This window comes from Balaenoptera musculus, chromosome 1, assembly GCF_009873245.2.
Source record: "Balaenoptera musculus isolate JJ_BM4_2016_0621 chromosome 1, mBalMus1.pri.v3, whole genome shotgun sequence".
Lineage (NCBI taxonomy): Eukaryota > Metazoa > Chordata > Mammalia > Artiodactyla > Balaenopteridae > Balaenoptera > Balaenoptera musculus.
Genome location: NC_045785.1, coordinates 136,123,770 through 136,143,749, shown reverse-complemented (window position 1 = coordinate 136,143,749; position 19,980 = coordinate 136,123,770). Strand labels below are relative to the sequence as shown.

Genomic DNA, 19,980 nt, shown 5'->3' with positions numbered 1-19,980 from the left:
CTGTTTCCACTACACCCAGAACCCTGAGTATCGCTATGTACATATCAAGGGATCAATAACTATTTGATAAACCAATTAATGGGTTCCCAAAATTTGAGGCTAACATATTTGAACACAGCCAACTAGAAGGGGGAAAAAAGAGTACTTGACAAATTATTCTAGTGGCAACAACCAAACTATCACCACAAATGCATTTTATCTTACCCTGGCTCATAATTATTCATGACACTAAGCTCTACCATTTCCCTATAAAAGCCATTTTTCACATAAAATAAGGGGTGTTTTTTTTTGATAGACGGTTTGCTTTTGTTGCCATGCTATTTACAAATATGTGATACTATTACTAAGAGAGTAGTTGCTTGCCTACTCTTTTCTAATTAAACATTACTGGTTATGATGTACTGAAAACCCTACTGGCTATCAGCACCTCATTTAGGGGCAAGCTATATCTCTTTCAGCCAATAAGAAAGTCTTGCCTCATCTCCTCACTCCCCTTCTAATTGCTGTAGCTAATGGAACAAATTCTAATTCATCAGTCAAGTCCATTTTAGATCAACACAACTGATCTAAATTTCAACATGAATGCTCATTCAGTTAGAAAACCCCAAATCACTAACCCATCTCATGCTCATTTTGACTAAGCAAATTCTGAGTAAGTATTTATACAGACACCTCCTCCAGTGTAAAAGGAAGTTTCAGATCTGCTGTCTAACCAGGAGCTAGTGTGTGGATTAGCAGATTTATGTTTATAAGGCAGTCTGAGCTCTTTTGAGGGAAAACGATTGTAAAATAGGCAGCACTCTCATATCCATCCCCTGAACCATTATCACTTATAAATTTCTCTGAGTTCAGATCCTTTCTTACTGAGATAATTCCTTTTGGCATTCCCGGAAAATACCAAAAAGATCATTGTGAAAAAAACAAGTGTTCTTTAAAAGTCAAGTAAGTCTAGACATCATTCTTAGGAGAATTGGTCAAGGAAGAAAAAACAGTTACAAAATGTTTTTGTGGCATTGCCCTTTTAAGAAGTGTAACATTTTGGTTCCCAGTCTTTTCGTCCCCTTTCCTAGTAGGCTGATGCAATGCTTAGGAAGTTTCAGAGTCACGTGGGGGACCCTGCCTGAGGTCAGAGTCCTGAGGAGCCCTTTCTCAGTGTGGGTCATTTTCTGTTTGATTTTGAATTTGTCCACGCTGTGATGGAGTAAGTGCGTGTCGCCGTGGGTGTTCTGATTAGTGTGCCTGGGTAGAATTGTTTTCCAGTGTGTCAGTGGGTGCTGGCCGGGGTGGGGGGATCTGCTTAGTCATTTTGGCCGCAGTGGTTTGAATAAATGCTGTGGTCCCACTGGATGGCAGCGCCCCTGATGTCTCTTTTGTTGTGATGGGATTTATGTTTGTTTGGGGTTTTTTTGCTTGTTTGTTTGGGGTTTTTTTGTTTGTTTGTTTTGAGGCTTGTAAATGATTTTAAAACTACTTTGGTTCTTGGGCCAATATTATGTTTATGTGTTTCCAGTTGGCTAGAAGAATTAGTTTTTTTTTTAAACATTAGTTTGTGTGCTTTTGCTTGAGGCGGAAAGGAAGCCAGTTATCCCACCCCCACCCCCACCCCCACCCCCACCACGGCCCTACCCGCACCCACCCCTCCCCCGCTTTGGGAGAGTAAAATAGAATGAAGGAAGGGGTATGGCTTTGTTCTTTTTTTTTTTTCCTTCCCTGAGATCTAACTAGACTGGATGGGTTTGACAAACAATTAACAATCCTTCCCACTCAGCTGCTGTTACCCAAAATAGCATCTCCTTGGCTGCCAGGGTAGATGGGAGCCTTCAGGGGAGGAAGACACAAAGGTGCCCTCTTTAGGAAGCCTGAATCTCTGTGAGATCTTGAAGGCAGAGGGGGAAACCCAGGGGATTAAATTAGCAGGCAGCCCAGGCTCCACCTGGAAGGGAAATAGATAATAGGCTTTAAAGACAGGAAACAGCTTGTGCTCCAAAATAATAATTTTCGAAAGCAACACATGATGGATGCTGGGAAGGTTTTCTCCCCACCGCACACCCCCAGTTCATAATTTTGAAACAAAATCTCCGTTTAAGATGCGACTCAGTGAGTCAAGTCTTCTGGTATTCCTGTAATTCTGCTCCCACCTCGCCCCCGTGTTGGGAAAGACCGTTCCAGCCAGGTTTTTTCTAAACCTGACTCTCAGTTACAGAAATTGCTCAACAGCAGGTCTGGAGAGATCTGATTAGGGCTGGTGTTGCTATTTTTTTCTTTTTTCTTCTCTGCCTTGTCCTCTTTCTTTTTTCTCTTTTCCTTTTTCTGCTCTCTCAGCCTGCCATTTTTACCTCTTCCTCTTGCTTTTTTTCTGAAAGACGGCATCTCACACTCCCACATGTCAATTTGTTCTGCCAGCCAGGGCTCTCTGGGGTCCTGAAACGTCTCCTGTCATGAGAAGCGATGTGGATAGGAAGAGAAAGCACACGATACACTAAACAAAGGGAACAGACCAGCGACCTGACTTCGAGAAGTTCGGGAGCCTGAAGGTAAAGGAGGCAGAGAAACAGAAGGACCAAATATGTCCCCAAAGGATTAAAAGATTATACATATCAAATTGGATTCTAGGTTTTGCTGTTTTTAAATTTCCTTGAAAATATACCCAAAGGGAATTAAAGCAGCTATCAAAAACAGAAACCTGTTCCATGAATTAACTCACAATGAGCCTCAGCCACTAGAAACCATGGGCTTGGTTCCTTTTGCATTGAGTACATGCTTCCACTCTAACAATAACATTCTGGCTCATGGTCTGATCATACAACCATGTCCCTCTGGACTGGGACTTCCCTGAGGGCAGCAGATAGGTGTACATCCTTAGTGCCTAGCACAGCACTTGGTCCAAAGGAGACAACAGAATGTTGGAAGTGTTGGGGTGAGTGGATAGATGGATGGATGGATGGGAGAATATATAGTAGAGGAAGACACTTAGAATACTCATAAATTATCTCTTTTTCTCCTGATATTTTAGAAAAGGGAATATACAATTGGCAAACTCTTCTAACAGATAAACAAAATAGAGAAGTGATATGATTCACTTTGATGTTCCAACAAGAGTTGTTCCTAATATATCCTCTTCAGCACCTAGCACTGTACATGGCATGCACAGGGTTACACTCAGCACATGTTTGTTGAATTAATGATTTAGAAAGGAGAAAAACAGTTATCCGTCCTTGAGGGAAAGTTTTCCCAGAAAGAGAATGGAGGAGCGGTATATAGCGCCACAAATGTGAAGTGTTTTATGACATTATCTTTCCCAACTTTGACTTTGTGAAACATTTTAAAGAAGAAAAATACCTCATGAAGAGAATGGATATTTTGGAGACCAGAGAAGGGCTTTCAGAGTAAAGAGGGTAATGGGTGTGTGTATGTGCTGTACTATTTCCAAAGGACCCTCCCACAAAGCCGTCTGTGGCTGACTCAAATGTTAGACGTTAGGATCCAGAGATGCTTTCATTCTTTTTGTTTTGGCAAGGACTCTGCATGGTAGAGGGATGTTAATTAGAGAGCAAGGTTGGTGGCAGAATAGCAGTCAGAATACTTGCAGCCCCGAGAGCATGACTTCTGCCCTGACCCAAATTGGGGTTGGAGAAAGGCTGTGTGAATCCATGAAGGACTGCTATGATGCTAAACAAGTACATGATTATGCTGATATATAACCAATATTTGGTAAAACAACAAGGTAACGCAACCTGGGATTTATCACTCATCTAGCTTTAGGTCATTCATTTTCAATTCCTCTCCCACTCCCCAAGTCCTGCAAAAAACAACAAAAAGCATAGGAGGGCTGAGATTTACATAGGCCAGGGGCTTTACCAAGCTCTGAACACAGAATATGCCTGGGAGGTTTTAGAACGGGCAGTTAATTGGTTGGCTCCGGAAAGTGTTAACCCTGAGCAAAGCTGTGTTACTACCTCATTAGCACATTAATTCTACTGACTATTCTCTGCAGTCCTGTATCACTTAATATCCTCGGCATTTCTGGAGGTGGTTTTACAATATCAAGTTGTATTGACCAGAATTTCAAACTAAGACTATTGGCTCGAAAGCCCTCGTTTATGAACACTGTAGATTAACAAAAGATAAGGGAGTAAGTATGTGCCTGAAATACTGAGCCTGGTTCTTTCTCTGCTCAGAAAACCTGTGGTTGGCCTGAGCATCATCATGGTTCCTGGCGTCTCCTGTGAGCACACAGTGAGCGGTGAGCAGCGTTCCAACCCACCAGCTGTGCGGGAAATGGCCTCTGGGACCAGTGATGGATTTGACGTCCCCGCCCCCATATCCACACACCCACCACCACTCTCCCTATGGAACAGAGTGGGCACACTTAAGATATCACATTCGCCCCAGAGTCTTCTCCAGTCCTTCAAGTTGAAGTTCATTCCCACATGGATTTTTTCATGTCACTTATTTTTGCATGTATTTTCTAGAATTTTCCACATACATGTCTTTCTTTCTACTTGATTATAAAATGGTTCAAGATAGGGACCTTTTTTCAACCTCTGTCTCTCCAGTAGAAACCAGCCTACTGTCTTGTATCTAATAGGCACCCCACAAACATTTGTTGCTTTGAATTTTTGAGAGAGAGCAGGGGATAGTAGAGAGAACACTGGATGAGGAATTAGATTCTCCCGGGGTTCTGCCACTAGCCAGTCAGGTGACCCTGAGCAAGCTGTGGGACTTCACGGTTCACAAGATCCTAATCTGTGAAATGATGAGGTTCATCTAAGGTCCCTTCGAGATCCAACACACTAGAAAAAGAGGAACGAAAAAGACTTTGCGTAGCCCAATTTTATTTGCCACGTTAGTGGCAGTGGAGAAATATTTTAAGGAAAAAGGAGTTGAGATGTTTCCTAAATGTTTCCAGGGTTTATTAAAATCTCTGCAGTTTGGGCTCTAAACCAACAAAATATAAGAGGACAGAAACAGCCATCACAACATTCTAGTTAACTCTTAAAAAAAAACTATTTGATGTCATTTATCCAATGAAGATGCTCTGTCCACTTGTACTGGGCCCCAGACTGGGCCCTGGGAACACCTGGATGAGTTTGGCCCCATCCAGACCCAACATCACAGAATACACTTTCTTTGTTGAAATCTCCTTCCTTGGCTTCTGGGATGTCACCGTGTAGCATTCTGAGCTGATCAAAAAAGTCATTAGGGATAAAGTGAACAGAGGATGTGTTTAATGTATTCTTTTTATTTGTTCATTCAACAGCTATTTTTTGAACACTACTATGTGCCAGCTACTGTCCTGGGTGCTAGAGATACCTCAGTGAACAACACAGACACGTGCGGTGCCCTAGCACGCTTCGGGGTCAGATGCTGCTTCATTAAGGGTTGGATGATAGCTGGAGCTCTTCCACTCACTCCCATCTTTCTGTATCTTATCCTCTTCTGCAACTAGTAGAAGAAAAAGTAGCTTAAGCCTCTTTCTCTGACACCATGAGCCTTGGTCCTCAGTGCTCCCCTTGTCCCCCCCCCCCCCCCCCCCCCCCCCGCCCTTCATCACAGAATTACCTTTGCCCTCTTGGATCCCACCTTTGTCCTTGCACGTAGTCCTGTTGTAGGACTGATCACGATGAATTTCTATTGTATTCTTACCTGTCTGTCTCCCCTACAAGGAGGTGAGCTGCATCACACCTAACCACACATGTGGATCAATTCCATGAGGAACGGCCCCTAAGGAACTATGCAGTTAACTGAAGTTCAGTCATTAGGTTGACCAGTACAGTCATAACGGAAAGCATTAGTCACACCCCTTAGGTCACTAAGAGCCCCAGAAAACAGGTGATGTACCAGACTCAAGGTACAGCTGTGAACAAGTAGAAAACGGCCGCTGCAAGGGAACCAGCTTGATAACCCGACAATCCGAATGGCTGAAGTATAATCAATCTTAAGAGGTAGCCCCCCTGCCTCTGCAAAAAGAGGCTTAACATCCAAATCATCTTGAGCTGCTCACCACCAAGTGATGAGCATTTCTGGCCACATAGGTCGATGATGCTTACCTTACGTTATGTGGGGACACCTTCAAATTGTAAAAGACGGTAGCAGGATCCCGGCACCAAATACCTTACGCTTTTTCTTCTACAGGGTTTTAAAACAGTGGAAATGCTCCCAACACTTCCCAAACAAATTATTTTAATATTACAATATGAAATTACCAAACTCTAATAAGACAGCCTTTTCAGATTATTCCATTGTTAACAGGTCCCCTTAAATATCTTAGTTTACAATCTGATTGCAAATGAAATGGGATTTTTCTAAAAAGGAGTTTGGGGGTAGCTGTGATAACAGGCACAGATCACTTTAACAAGCTAGAACTATCAGACTGTTCTATTATTTGGCCAATCTTTACGTGGAACTAGTCTCATATAAGCCAGATAATTACAAGTATCATAAAAGAAATGAGTTGCTGCATTGTCCTTCAGTTAAAAGAAATATTTTATTTGTAAATAATTAGAGATTTCACAGGAAAGTGCAAAGATAGTACAGAGAGGTCCCAGGTACCCTTCACCAAGTTTCTTCCATGGTTACAGTTTACATAATTATGGTACAATATCAAAACCAAGAAACTGACACTGATACAGTATGTGCCTATAGTTCTATGCAATTTTTTTTTAGTCCCCTAATATATATATAGATATACTTTTAAATTTTATTTTATTTATTTACTTTTTATACAGCAGGTTCTTATTAGTTACCTATTTTATACATATTAGTGTATACATGTCAATCCCAATCTCCCAAGTCATCACACCACCATCCCCACCCCGCTGCTGCTTCCCCCCTTGGTGTCCATACGTTAGTTCTCTACATCTGTGTCTCTATTTCTGCCCTGCAAACCGGTTCATCTGTACCATTTTTCTAAATTCCACATATACACGTTAATATACGGTATTTGTTTTTCTCTTTCTGACTTCACTCTGTATGACAGTCTCTAGGTCCATCCATGTCTCTACAAATGACCCAATTTTGTTCCTTTTTATGGCTGAGTAATATTCCACTGTATATATGTACCACATCTTCTTTAACCATTTGGCTGTCAGTGGGCATTTAGGTTGCTTCCATGACCCGGCTATTGTAAATAGTGCTGCAATGAACATTGGGGTGCATGTGTCTTTTTGAATTATGGTTTTCTCTGGGTATATGCCCAGGAGTGGGATTGCTGGGTCATATGGTAATTCTATTTTTAGTTTTTTAAGGACCCTCCATACTGTTCTCCATAGTGGCTGTATCAATTTACATTCCCACCAACAGTTCCCTTTTCTCCACACCCTCTCCAGCATTTGTTGTTTGTAGATTTTCTGATGATACCCATTCTAACCGGTGTGAGGTGATACCTTATTGTAGTTTTGATTTGCATTTCTCTAATAATTAGTGCTGTTGAGCAGATTTTCATGTGCCTCTTGGCCATCTGTATGTCTTCTTTGGAGAAATGCCTATTTAGGTCTTCTGTCCATTTTTTGATTGGGTTGTTTGTTTTTTTAATATTGAGCTGCATGAGTTCTGTGTCATTTTATCACATGTGTAGATTTGTGTGACCACCACTGCAATCAGGATACAGGTCTACCATCTCTCACATGCTACCCCTTTATAATCACACCCAGCCTTTTCTCCGCAACCATCCCTAACCTTGGCACTACTAATCTGTTTTCCATCTCTCAAAATTTTGTCGTTTTGAGAGTGTTATAGAAATGGAATTATGTAGTATGTGACCTTTTGAAATTGGCTTTTTTCAACCAGCATAATGCCCTTGAGATTCATCCAAATTGTTGCATGTGTAAAGAGTTTATTCTCTTTTATTGCTGAGTAATATTCCATAGCATGGGTGTACCATTGTTTTATGGAGGGACATTTTGGTTGTTTTCCATTTCTAGCTATTACAAATAAAGCTGCAATGAGCAATGTGTACAGATTTTTATGTAGACATAAATTGTCATTTCTCTGGAGTAAATTATCAGGAGTATAATTTCTGGATAACCATATACTTAGTTTTTAAAGAAATGGCCAAACTATTTTCCAGAATGCTTTTAGCATTCTGTGTTCCTGCAAACAATGGATGAGTGATCTAGTTTCTCTGCATCCTTGCCAGCATTTGGTGTTGTCACTACTTTTTATTTTAGCTGTTCTTATAGGTATGTAGTGATATCTGTGGTCTTAATTTGCATTTCCCTAATGACTAGTGACGTTATGTTATAAAGATATGAAGTTTGTAATTAGTTTTAGATTTTCCTTTGGCAAATCATTTTACTCTCTCCAAGCCTCAATTTTCTCATCTGTAAAATGAGAGAATTTAACTATATAACCCCTAAATGACCTCCCAGTTCAAAAATTCTGTGTATCACTGGATCTACCTTGGGTGAGTTTGTTTGCAAGGTGAGGAGCTTTTTTAATTTTCCCTTTGTGCCTCAGCTATTGCCATCTGCCAACAATTGCCAAAGAATGAATCTTATCCATGGGCTTTACTGACATTTCCATGAAATGTGTGACAGCTCCCTATGTGTTTCATTTGACCCTATTCAGCATTTAAGTCACATCATCAAAGCCTGAGCAAAAAGATCCAGCCTTTCACAATTTATAAGGGACTTTATTAGTTTCTGATACATTGTAAAGTTGTTTTTATTCATTTGTTCCGGAGGTTCACTATGGAACGTAGTTTAGGGTAGATGATACTTTATAATTTCCATCAAGCATCGACTGAGTGCCTACTGTGTGCAGATAGGGTGATGTACTGGAAAGAGCACAGCTGTATATGGAGAAGGACTTGGGTTTGAATCATGCCTCTGCCATTTATGAACCGTGACCGTGTCAAGAAATAGAACTTATCTGAACTTCAGCGAAATGGGAATGCCTGCTGCTGAAGTTATGAGGAATTAGAGATAATATATGCGAAGTGCCCAGTTCATAGTAAGCACTCCATAAATGGTAGCTATGATTATGCAGGACATGGGGAGTAGTCCCTGGAGAAAACCTAGAGGAAGAGACACCGCACATGGCACGCCCTGCGCCATGTGTTTTCATACACTCACATCTCCTTTAACTCACACGTCAGCACTGGGAAAACAGGTACTTACCTGCTTTTATAAAATAGAGGCTAAGAAGTTAAATAACTTAAGATCACCCTGATACCAAGCGAAGGAGATAGAATTCAAATTGTGTCCCTAAGCGGTGTCCAGTCTAGCCAGACAGATAAGCTGTGTGGAAACAGATAAATTCCAGCACAGAGTAGCCAGTGTCCATTGTGGGGCAGAGCCAAAGAGCACTGAGGGGTTGAGAGAGGGAGTTAATTCTGAGGACTGGACAGCTGGGGAAGGCAAAAGGAAACGAGAGGATTAGAGCTTACTCTGTCTCACTGGACATCCCTGAGTTCCTAGATGTCACCATCACAACTGCCTGTTGGCCCTGGAAGCCCAGCCCAGCTGCTGCGGGGAGGGGGGCAGCCCTGGTTTTTCCCAGTCCTCCCCTTTCTCCCTCCTCCCCTTCGTTAATGCAATATTCATATGCAGGCTTCCCTGTCTCCATTAGACTCTAAAGTTTTATCCAACTTGTGTTGTTCAGCATTATCACACAAGGTCACTGTCAGAATTGTATTTCCTCTATTAACATGAAGCCCAGGGTCTATTTTACAGAAATACATTCCAGATTACCTTCCCTAGAATCATTCTGTGTTATGTGAGCTTGACTTGCTTACAAGCACAGGTCTGGGCCATCTCTGCACTTGCTAATTTTCAGAACGTCATTGGGCACTATTGCCTGTATAGTCTGGCTCGTGGTAGGTATTACAGAAATTCATTTAGTCAATATGCACATGTATTGAGTGCCTGCTGTGTGCCAGGCACAGGAGTCTCAGGCCTCATGGAACATACATTCTATGAATGGCTGGTTAACTAATGAAAGACATAAGAATTTAACTTGAATATCACTGTCTGTGGCAGATTATTAGTGAGAAACTGGAGTAAATAAACCCTGTGGCTTTAATGAAAGTATAGTGTCTACAGTGCCACACAGAGAAACGACTAATTCGTGCGGCAGAGGCCAATCCTTGAAAATGTCATCATTGGGCCTATAAACATGTCATCTTGTAGACCGATCGCAGGTCTATGAAGCTGGGCAATTTACAAATCTTTGAAATTTGATCGCAGTTTCAGTTGCAAAGGCCTAAATTGGGTTAGAGCAGCTTGCCTTTCGTCCTCAACCCTCCTTGATCCTCAGGGATCAATGACTAATTCAGTTTTTTTAAAGTCAGGGGGCAGGCAGCCCAAGTTCTCAGCCTCTGAGGGTTACATCTGGTCTGGCAACTTCCTGTGGTACATCATACAGGGCCCATGTAGCTGTAGCTGTTATGTAATACTCAGAGTATATGCGTTGGGATCTTTTAAGTACATCAAGGGGTTGTATTTCAGTAGATGATGGGACTCCAAATGTTTTACTTTTTATTATTCCAGATTTTCCTGGAATTGTCACCTTTTAGAGTTTGTGTCTTTTCCGGTGTTCCCAGAATTCTCTATTTAGGCTACTGTCGTGTTGCTTTAAAAAAATAGAGAGCTTTTACTCAGTTCAGCTAACAAATTCACCTTAGAATCCACACTGATTCTTCAAAAAGGGAAAAAAGCAAAGACTGCTTTAGCTTGGGGTTAAATGTCTCATTTTTCCCTTGGTTTCACTTCCTTTTCCATTCTAGTGGCTTCCCATTTCGTTCTGGAGCCTCCTGTTCCCTGAATTTCTTTTCCATTTAAGAAGCTATTTTCTCAGAAAACAAATATCGTATATTAATGCATATATGTGGAATCTAGAAAAATGGTACAGATGAATCGGTTTGCAAGGCAGAAATAAAGACACAGTTGTAGAGAACTAACGTGTGGATACCAAGGGGGGAAAGCAGCGGGGGTGGGGTGATGGTAGTGGGATGAATTGGGAGATTGGGATTGACATATATACACTAATATGTATAAAATAGATAACTAATAAGAACCTGCTGTATAAAAAAATAAAATTAAATTAAAAAAAAAAAAAGAAAGAAGCTATTTTCTCAGAAGTTGTTTTTCTCCTTAGTTGTTGCCACTCTCTGGCCCCTGTTTTGCTTCTTCGCAGGTCTGGCTGCCGCCACGGCACTTGCCTCAGCCCCGGCCTCGGCTTGCCAGGGCTCCAGGCCAACCCAGCCTTCCAGCTGCCCCTCAGCTGTTCACTCCAACTGTCCAGCTCCAACCGACTCAGAACCTTCTGGTCCCAAACATTCTCTCACACCCAACCCACACCAAGGAACAAATGCAGAAGCTTCTGCTGGGTTCAACTAACACTGAATGGGAGGAAGGGGGAAAGGAGAACAAATACATGATCAATTCTCCTTAGAACAAGCACTTTCCTATACTTCATAGGTCATGGGTAAGAACTGATAGAATTTGTATTTCAAGAACTTTCTCTCTCTCTCTCTTTTTTGGCTGTGCCACGTGGCTTGTGGGATCTTATTTCCCCGACCAGGGATCAAACCCAGGCCTTCTGCAGTGGAAGTACCGAGTCCTAACCACTGGACCGCCAGAGAATTCCTAAGAACTTTCATTAGCTAAATACCCAAGTGATGATAGAAAAGAAAATTCAGATTATGTAACAGCTCTACTGGCCTTAAGAATAAAAAGATATATGTTAAGTATCAGATATTTGGGCCCCCAAAATGGCTGAGAACTCATTTCTCAGTGCCTCTTCTCAAAACCTTCCAGAAAAAGGTGCCTCATGTAAGAACCTCTGAAATCTGTCCTTGTCCCTAACATGTGTGTCGGGGAGGAGGAGTGTGGTTAGAATGTTTGGGATCCCTAAGCTCACAGACAAGGCAATAACAAGATAAAGTATTAAGTAAAGAATGTTAATGCTGATGAAACCTTTAAAGAATTCAGATGAATCCTTGGAGTGTTCATCCTGGGCCCCTTGAATGTCATACAATCCTGAGTGGGATATTTCCCCTCTATGACTTCAGCTGTAACATGACACTGTTCTTTTGCACCAGTACATGAGGACTAGCTAATTAAAATACTGTACTGGTTCATTCAAGAAGTATTTACTGAGTTCCTACTACATACCAGGCCTTGTGCAAACAGACTGTCTAATATGACATAGAAATTTAAAAATAGATCGCCATAAATAAATTCGATGATAGGATTATGTAAAACCTTTCAGATAATTTTAGCTGTTTGTATCCACACACAGGGCTTCTAATTCTACCATTTTGAATGACTTGACCTGTATTTTTCCATCATTACCCCTCTCTTCCAAACTGATTCATTCATCTTAGTCTACAGCCAATTTCCATCCATTTTCTAAGGGTAGGACCAGAGCTGCCATGTAAAGTTGTGCTCTGTACAAGGACACCCCACCAAGGGGGCAGACAGGGTAGAAATCCACTCTATGTTCTGCTGGCTCAGCCCTGCGACCCGGCCTTAGTCAGTGTTCACCCAGAGGAAGGGAACAATTTTCTAATTTGCACAAATGTCCCTTATGGGTTAGCTGTGGTCCTAACCCACAGAAATAGAATAAATGGGCAGAGTTTAGTGTTGTAATCAAACAAGATTTACAACAAAGGTACATTTAATGGCAGATATGGTATCTATCTAGCTACATGGTTAAGTCACTCATGTATGTGGCGGTATTTGGTGTTCTTTTCACTCAGCCAAGCCAACTATGGGGAAGCAAGAGAGAAGGAGAAGGACGCCTCAGTGAAAGCTTGGTGAGTTCCTCTGGAGTCACAGTTTGGGTTTCTTCCTCAGCAGGGGGTGCCCACGGTCTAAGTGTTTCCAGAAATCTTATGTCCAGGGGTCTGAAAGCATATTTAACCTACTGAAAGACACAAGCATCCCCCCTCTGGCAGAATGTGACCTTATTAAGAGAATCAAAGACAGCAGGCATCAGAAGCCTCAGGCTCTAGAGGAGAAGCTGTTGGGCAAGTAGATCAATGAGCAACTGCCTTCACCATCAGGGATAAAAGTTGGAGGTCAAGAACACCTTTCCTTGTCCTGCAGAGGTTGGGAGATGAGCCTTATAAATGGAGGAAAACCAAGTGCCCTGGTCCGGGAAGATCCCACATGCTGCGGAGCAACTAAGCCTGATTTAAAGAAAGAATTGCTGTCTCCCAAATTCCCCCAGAACCATAGAAAATTCTGCCAGATTCATTTGACCTAACTCTTCTCATGGAGAGTTAAGGTAAGGTGGACTGATTACTAGTCAATCTCACTATAGGGAGAATTCATTTAATTAGTTTGATTTCCTAAGTGCTAGCTGATTCACTGGAGCAAAAGGAGCTTTTGCTGGATTGAGGGGAGCCTGCAGAGGTTTGGTACCGGTGTGCTATGGGTTGAATTGTGTACACCCCCGATTCAAGTCCTAACCCCAGTACATAAGAATGTGACCTTATTTGGAAATAGAGTAGTTGCAGATGTAGTTAGTTAAGATGAGGTCCTACTGGAGTAGCATGGACCCCTAATCCAGTATGACTGGTGTCCTTATAAAAAGGGAAATTGGACACAGAGACACACACACAGGAGAACACCATCTGAAGACTGGAGTTATACAGCCACGAACCAAGGAACTACCAGAAGCTAGGAGAGAAGCCTGGGACAGATACTTCCCTAGAGCTTCAGAGGGAGCACAGCTCTGCCAACACCTTGATTTTGGACTTCTGGTCTCCAGAACAGTGAGATGAAAACTTTTTGTTGTTCTAGAAGCCACCCAGTTTGCAGTACGTTGTTACAGCAGCCCTAGGACACTAATACAATGTGGAATGGGGAGCAGATGGTGGGTCATGGCACTTGTGATGGGTTCTATCTTTCCAAAAATGGCCACAAAAATACCTCCCACCCACATGTTCTTCTCACAACATGACTTTGACAGTCTTCCCATTGAGTGTTGGGATCTCTATACCCGCCCCTTGAACCTGAACAGGATTTTGTGATTTCTTTGACTACTTAGAGTAGGGCAAAGGTGACATTATGTGACTTCCAAGGCTAGGTCAGAGGAATGCTATGCACTTCTGCCCTGATCTCTTGGGATACTTGCTCTGGGGGAAGCTAGCTGCCATGTAAGCGGTCTTGCTGCCCTGAGGCCACCATGCTGTGAGGAAGCCCAATCTAACCCACACAAAGAGACCACATGGAGAGCCCCCAAGTCTCCACAGAGAGAGAGAGATGCCTGACCACCCCCCCACCCCCAGCTCCTCCAGTACTGCACTGTTTTAATTCCAGCCACTATTTGACTTGAAACCCCAAGCCAGAACTGCCTAACCAAGCCCTACCCAAATCCCCAACCCACAGAAACTACGAAAGGTAATAAAGCGATTGTTGTTGTTTTAAACCACCAGGGTTTGAGATTTGTTACACAGCCTGCAGGGTTTGGGACAAACAGAAGATAAAAGGACTTTGGAGAGAGGGAGCCCAGAGTGAAAGGGAGATGTAGAGATGTTACAGTGAGATCAAAGGCTAAAAGATGGCAAATGTCCAAAGGAAGAGAGGTGGTGAAGACATTTCAGGAAGGGCAGTGGAGACTTTTCCTCTGAGAAGGGCAGTGCAGTCAAGTGGAAAACACCTGGGCTGGGACACAAGCGACCCTGAACCCCTCCAGCGCTGCTGCCCACTCTCCTTGGAGAATGTTCCGTGAATGAATAGTGTGTGAAAGAACAGCTAACCCTGGAAAGGGGGAGCTAAAGAGCAAGAATTGTCCCACACCGCCACGCCACCCCGTGCACCAGTTGTGGGACCACCACACACAGCTCTGCCTGTGATTAGTTGTTCTCACGTAGACTCTGCTGCTGGAAGATGTACTGACCAGCTGAGACAAATATCTGACCCACTTGGCAATCGTGTTTCTCACAGTAAATGAATACGTTGGCACTCCAGTTTATGCACCTGTGGGGATGCTTGACCTGCACATGTTAAGGCAAAGACCCCAGACACGGGCAATCAAAATAAGGTGTGGCCTCTCAGAGGGACCCTGCCAGAAAATGATCAACTGGCTTCCCTAGTGAACGACTATTCCTCATGGCCACAACTGTGAGAACAATCTCCTCTTAGGTCAAAAGTAGACAGAAGGGCTTCCCTGGTGGCGCAGTAGTTAAGAATCCGCCTGCCAATGCAGGGGACACGGGTTCGAGCCCTGGTCCGGGAAGATCCCACATGCCGCAGAGCAACTAAGCCTGTGCACCACAACTACTGAGCCCACGTGCCACAACTACTGAAGCCCGCGCGCCTAGAGCCCGTGCTCCACAACAAGAGAATCCACCGCAATGAGAAGCCCGTGCATCGCAAAGAAGAGTAGCTGCTGTTCGCAGCAACAAAGACCCAACGCAGCCAAAAATAAATAAATAAATGTATTAAAAAAAAAAAAAAGTAGACAGAAGAGGAAAAACCAAGTACGTGTTCCTCAGAAATAAGGAACGGCCCAGAAGAACTTGAAAATAGTGGAAGAGGCAGAGAAGGCCAGCCCTCCGACGGGACAGCTCACCCCTACAACAGAGGAGCCTGGTCCAGGAAAACTTTGCCTGACTTTCACCCCGCTCTTCAAACTGCTTTTCTTCCCTCCCTGTTACACTGCCACTTAAATATACTATATTTTGGTCTGTATGTGCTTAAAAAGAAAATAGACAATAGAGTTAAAAATATATATATGATGAAGAAGAGAGTTGAACAGATTTCTCATCCAGTGTTCTTAATCCAAATATTAAGTAAAGACAATCCAAAGTCAAAACATGATTGTGGTGATAGCACAGTCCTTTGTTTTTAATGTTTAGATTACGTTATCAAATATTTCATAGTTTCCAATTACCAAGCATCTGTAATCAACAAACACGAGTTAATGAAGCAATAAGTGTAAAATTATTATTATTATTATTTATTTATTTATTTTTTAACATCTTTATTGGAGTATAATTGCTTTACAATGGTGTGTTAGTTCCTGCTTTATAACAAAGTGAATCAGTTATACATATACATATGTTCCCATATCTCTTCCCTCTTGCGTCTCCCTCCCTCCCACCCTCCCTCTCCCACCCCTCTAGGTGGTCACAAAGCACCAAGCTGATCTCCCTGTGCTATGCGGCTGCTTCCCACTAGCTATCTATTTTACATTTGGTAGTGTATACATGCCCATGCCACTCTCTCACTTTGTCCCAGCTTATCCTTCTCCCTCCCCATATCCTCAAGTCCATTCTCTAGTAGGTCTGTGTCTTTATTCCCGTCTTGTCCCTAGGTTCTTCATGACCTTTTTTTTTTTTTTTTCCCTTAGATTCCATATATATGTGTTAGAATACGGTATTTGTTTTTCTCTTTCTGACTTACTTCACTCTGTATGACAGACTCTAGGTCCATCCACCTCACTACAAATAACTCAATTTCAAGTCTAAAGTTATTAAGAAATAATGTAATCTTGAGCCCCTTGTAAAATGAAGGTGCAAAATTTTAGGTATTATTGAAAAATCATCCCTTCATATTATATTTATATGATAACTCTCTTTATATTATAAAATCCCCAAGGGAGAAACAGAGATGCTGCTTTTGCACTACAGAAGGTCTCATCACCACATCCTTGCCCTTGCCTCTGCCTCCTCCTCTTTATCCATGTGGACATTTTTATTACATGTTAAGTGTAGGGCAAGGCCCTGGGAGCACAAAAAGGCTTTGACCGTTCACGTCTTTGATGAGAGTACCAGGCAGTTGGAGAAGACATTTATATAGATACAGCATCTGAATCACCGTAAGTGTCCATCCAAAAACATTTTAAGTCCTAACTATTCTAATTGTAAGAAGAAACCATTCCAGAAATAAAGCTGCTCTCTGCACAGTGCAACACTGCTTAAAAGATGGTATGGCAATTGCCCATGGCAACCCTAAAAGCAAAATAAACAAACACGATTGTGCTCTTATGCAACTCAGCGGGCGCCAGTAAAGAGACACGGGGTGGGAACTTCAACCATGGAAGGAGGTGGGGACAGCGGAGCAAGGGATTGCCCTAGCACGCTGAGAATGTCTGCACCTGTGGCTGTGATGATTAAAGCCAGAGGGCAAATGCATTGGTCAAGGGAAAGCAAAGGTCAAGTCTGACATACATGTTCAAAGTCAGTTGTCAAAGTTGGGGCCACTGAAGCGAGTATCAGAGCTGACGTGTGCGGTCAGAGTCAGTGAAGTGGGACAGATGAATGTATAACTGATGGTCAACCCAGGGACCAGTGGCTACACACGGCAGGACAAGAGGTAAATGATGGTGAGGATTTTGGGGGGTTGGGAAGAGTAAGGAGGATCAAGGGGATGCTAATTCTCACGGTGGGACTTTTATTTATTCCCAGGGCAGATGTATGGAGAAAAAGCACATGTATAAAGGTGAGTCGGGCCCATCTACAATAAGCCAGCAGAGGAAGGACAGAAATTAGAACTGGGCGCTCTTCTGAGACACACTATCATTTTTACATTAAAACATAGCAATTGGGTTCAAGTCTCTGTATTTCTCCTAAAGGTGATAATGTCCGATACTTATTTTTCTTACTTTCTTACAAAAGACAGAATGAGATCACCTCCACAGATCTGACCAGGTATATTTCCAAGATGCCAAGCTACCAGGCAGAGCTGCCTGGCAAAAGAACAGGGCACTTTTTGCTTTCTCTCAGGCCAGGGAAGGTGTAAAATGATCACACCAGTGCACAGGCCATCGTAGAGACTGGCTGACTGCTCTCATGGGGTGGTCCAACCTGTCTGTAGGGTCACAGTCATGGCACCCACCGCTCTTGCCTAGTCAACACTCTCATGAAAGAAGAGAGAGGCCTTTTTTGACGTAGCGAGGTGATGTGCACTGGTGGAATTCAAGTGGAGGCTAGATGCTCAAGGCAAAGGCATTGGAGAAGACATTTCCGGCCCTGGATTGAAGTTTTCTCCCAGCCCTGAGATTCTCTAATCTACCCGCAAACCACTGTTGACAAATGGGACCTAAGGAAGTGTTGTGCCATGAGAGCATTCACATTTAGAGGAAATGTAATGAAGGAGTCCATCAAAAGAGCCTGATAGCTGACAGTCTTTTTGGAGCCAAAGAACAAATAACATTTTGTAGCTCCTATCTGTCTGCCATAAATAATTAATCCTATAATGTCCATGTCTGTTGTGGGTGTGGTCAAGAGCTTTGAGCGCTGGACTTGAGTCCATATGGGACAGAGGAGACCATGGTTCCTAGAGGAAAGACAGCTGGAAAATAGCCATCTTCCATCAGTGATCTGGTGTAGGAAGGTAGACAACTCCATTTTGCTCTGAAAGGAAAAGTTTTTAGTCAGATATGTGCATTTTTCCTTATAGCTCAAAAATAAATTATGCAATGCTCAGCAAAGACTGAGAAGCTGGCATTGACATTTTTAGCCTACTTGGTCAAGATTCTCTTAGTACTTGACAAACTTTAACTCAAATTCACAAACTCCGCAAGATAAAAAGCAGGAACTCACGGTGTGTATCATTCTTGAGAGAGGTGTGTCACTGTATAAAAAGAAAAAAAAATTTTTTTTTTGCTTCAGTAGCTATCACTTGCTGGATTGGGATTAGTGCTATACTTTCTAAAGAAAACATAATGGCCCGTTAACTCTGAATTAATTTTCTAGTAGAGGGTTGATTTTACTTTGAACTAGTAACATGCTTTGCATGGTATCCCCTGAATCGAGGTTTAAGTCTGTGGCTATGAAACAAAGCCAAATTCCTGGCCCACACTGGCTTCAACCCCATTATCCAGGACTCATCAGTATTATGCTGTGATCAACTTGAGCACCTAGTGAGGCCAGAAGTGGGGAATGACCTTACAAGACTAGACTGTAAGCTCTCTAACAGGGATCATGTCTGTCTTTTGCTTTGCTATATCCCAGCATTTAATACAGTGCTTAGAACATAGTAGGCATTTAACACATGTTTACTGAATGAATGAAGATTTTTCCCCAAGGTACTAAGAGCCTATATCTCTCCCATTTCTCCTTCCCCTTTTTCTTACCCTGAATTCCATTTTCCAAAGGTATCTCTTCCACGTTTCATGGGTTGAAAGATGAATTTAGAAGAAAAGTGACTTCCATATGATTGAAGCAGAATAATGTTTGTCAAAACGGGAAAACTGGGCTTCCCTGGTGGCGCAGTGGTTGAGAATCCGCCCGCCAATGCAGGGGACACGGGTTCGTGCCCCGGTCCGGGAAGATCCCACATGCCGCGGAGCAACTAGGCCCGTGAGCCACAACTACTGAGCCTGCACGTCTGGAGCCTGTGCTCCGCAACGGGAGAGGCCGCGACAGTGAGAGGCCCGCGCACCACGATGAAGAGTGGCCCCCGCTCGCCGCAACTGCAGAAAGCCCTCGCACAGAAACGAAGACCCAACACAGCCAAAAATAAATTAAAAAAAACAAAAAACAAAAAAAAACGGGAAAACTTAACTGAAGTTTTGAAACAAAGGACAAAATTCCCTCAAAAGTCTATAGTAATTAATAATAACAATATCACTTGGAAAAAGACAAACCGATGTCACTGTATCTTCTCTGACCCAACTTCTAGGAGGACTGTCCACCTGGACAGGAATTGTACTACTTTGTCGATGTCAGGCACCACCTGTGAAACAGACCACTCTCCTTACAAGTATCATCCGTGGTGTGTGTTCCCTATATGGTGAGAGAGGTGTTCTAGGTCCTGTGATTGCAAAGTGAGGCCCAACGCATTTCTAAATGGAGCTTAGAGTGGTAGGTGCAGAAAATAAAACTCAATGGAGGGGACTTCCCTTGTGGCGCAGTGGATAAGACACCGCGCTCCCAATGCAGGGGGCTGGGGTTCGACCCCTGGTCAGGGAACTAGATCCCACGTGCATGCCGCAAGTTAAGAGTTCTAATGCCACAGCTGAGGAGCCTGCCTGCCGCAACTAAGACCCGGTGCAACCAAATAAATAAATAAATATTAAAAA

The 19,980-nt window shown here is 42.8% G+C and overlaps 1 long non-coding RNA gene across 1 annotated transcript; it reads left to right on the top strand.

Moving 5' to 3' along the window:
* Positions 1 to 1,120: 1,120 nt before the first annotated feature.
* LOC118885014 lies at positions 1,121 to 15,172 on the top strand. Its single transcript, XR_005017424.1, has 4 exons — positions 1,121 to 1,201; positions 5,261 to 5,381; positions 12,704 to 12,760; positions 14,387 to 15,172. It is a non-coding gene; the product is annotated as an uncharacterized LOC118885014 (long non-coding RNA).
* Positions 15,173 to 19,980: the final 4,808 nt, after the last annotated feature.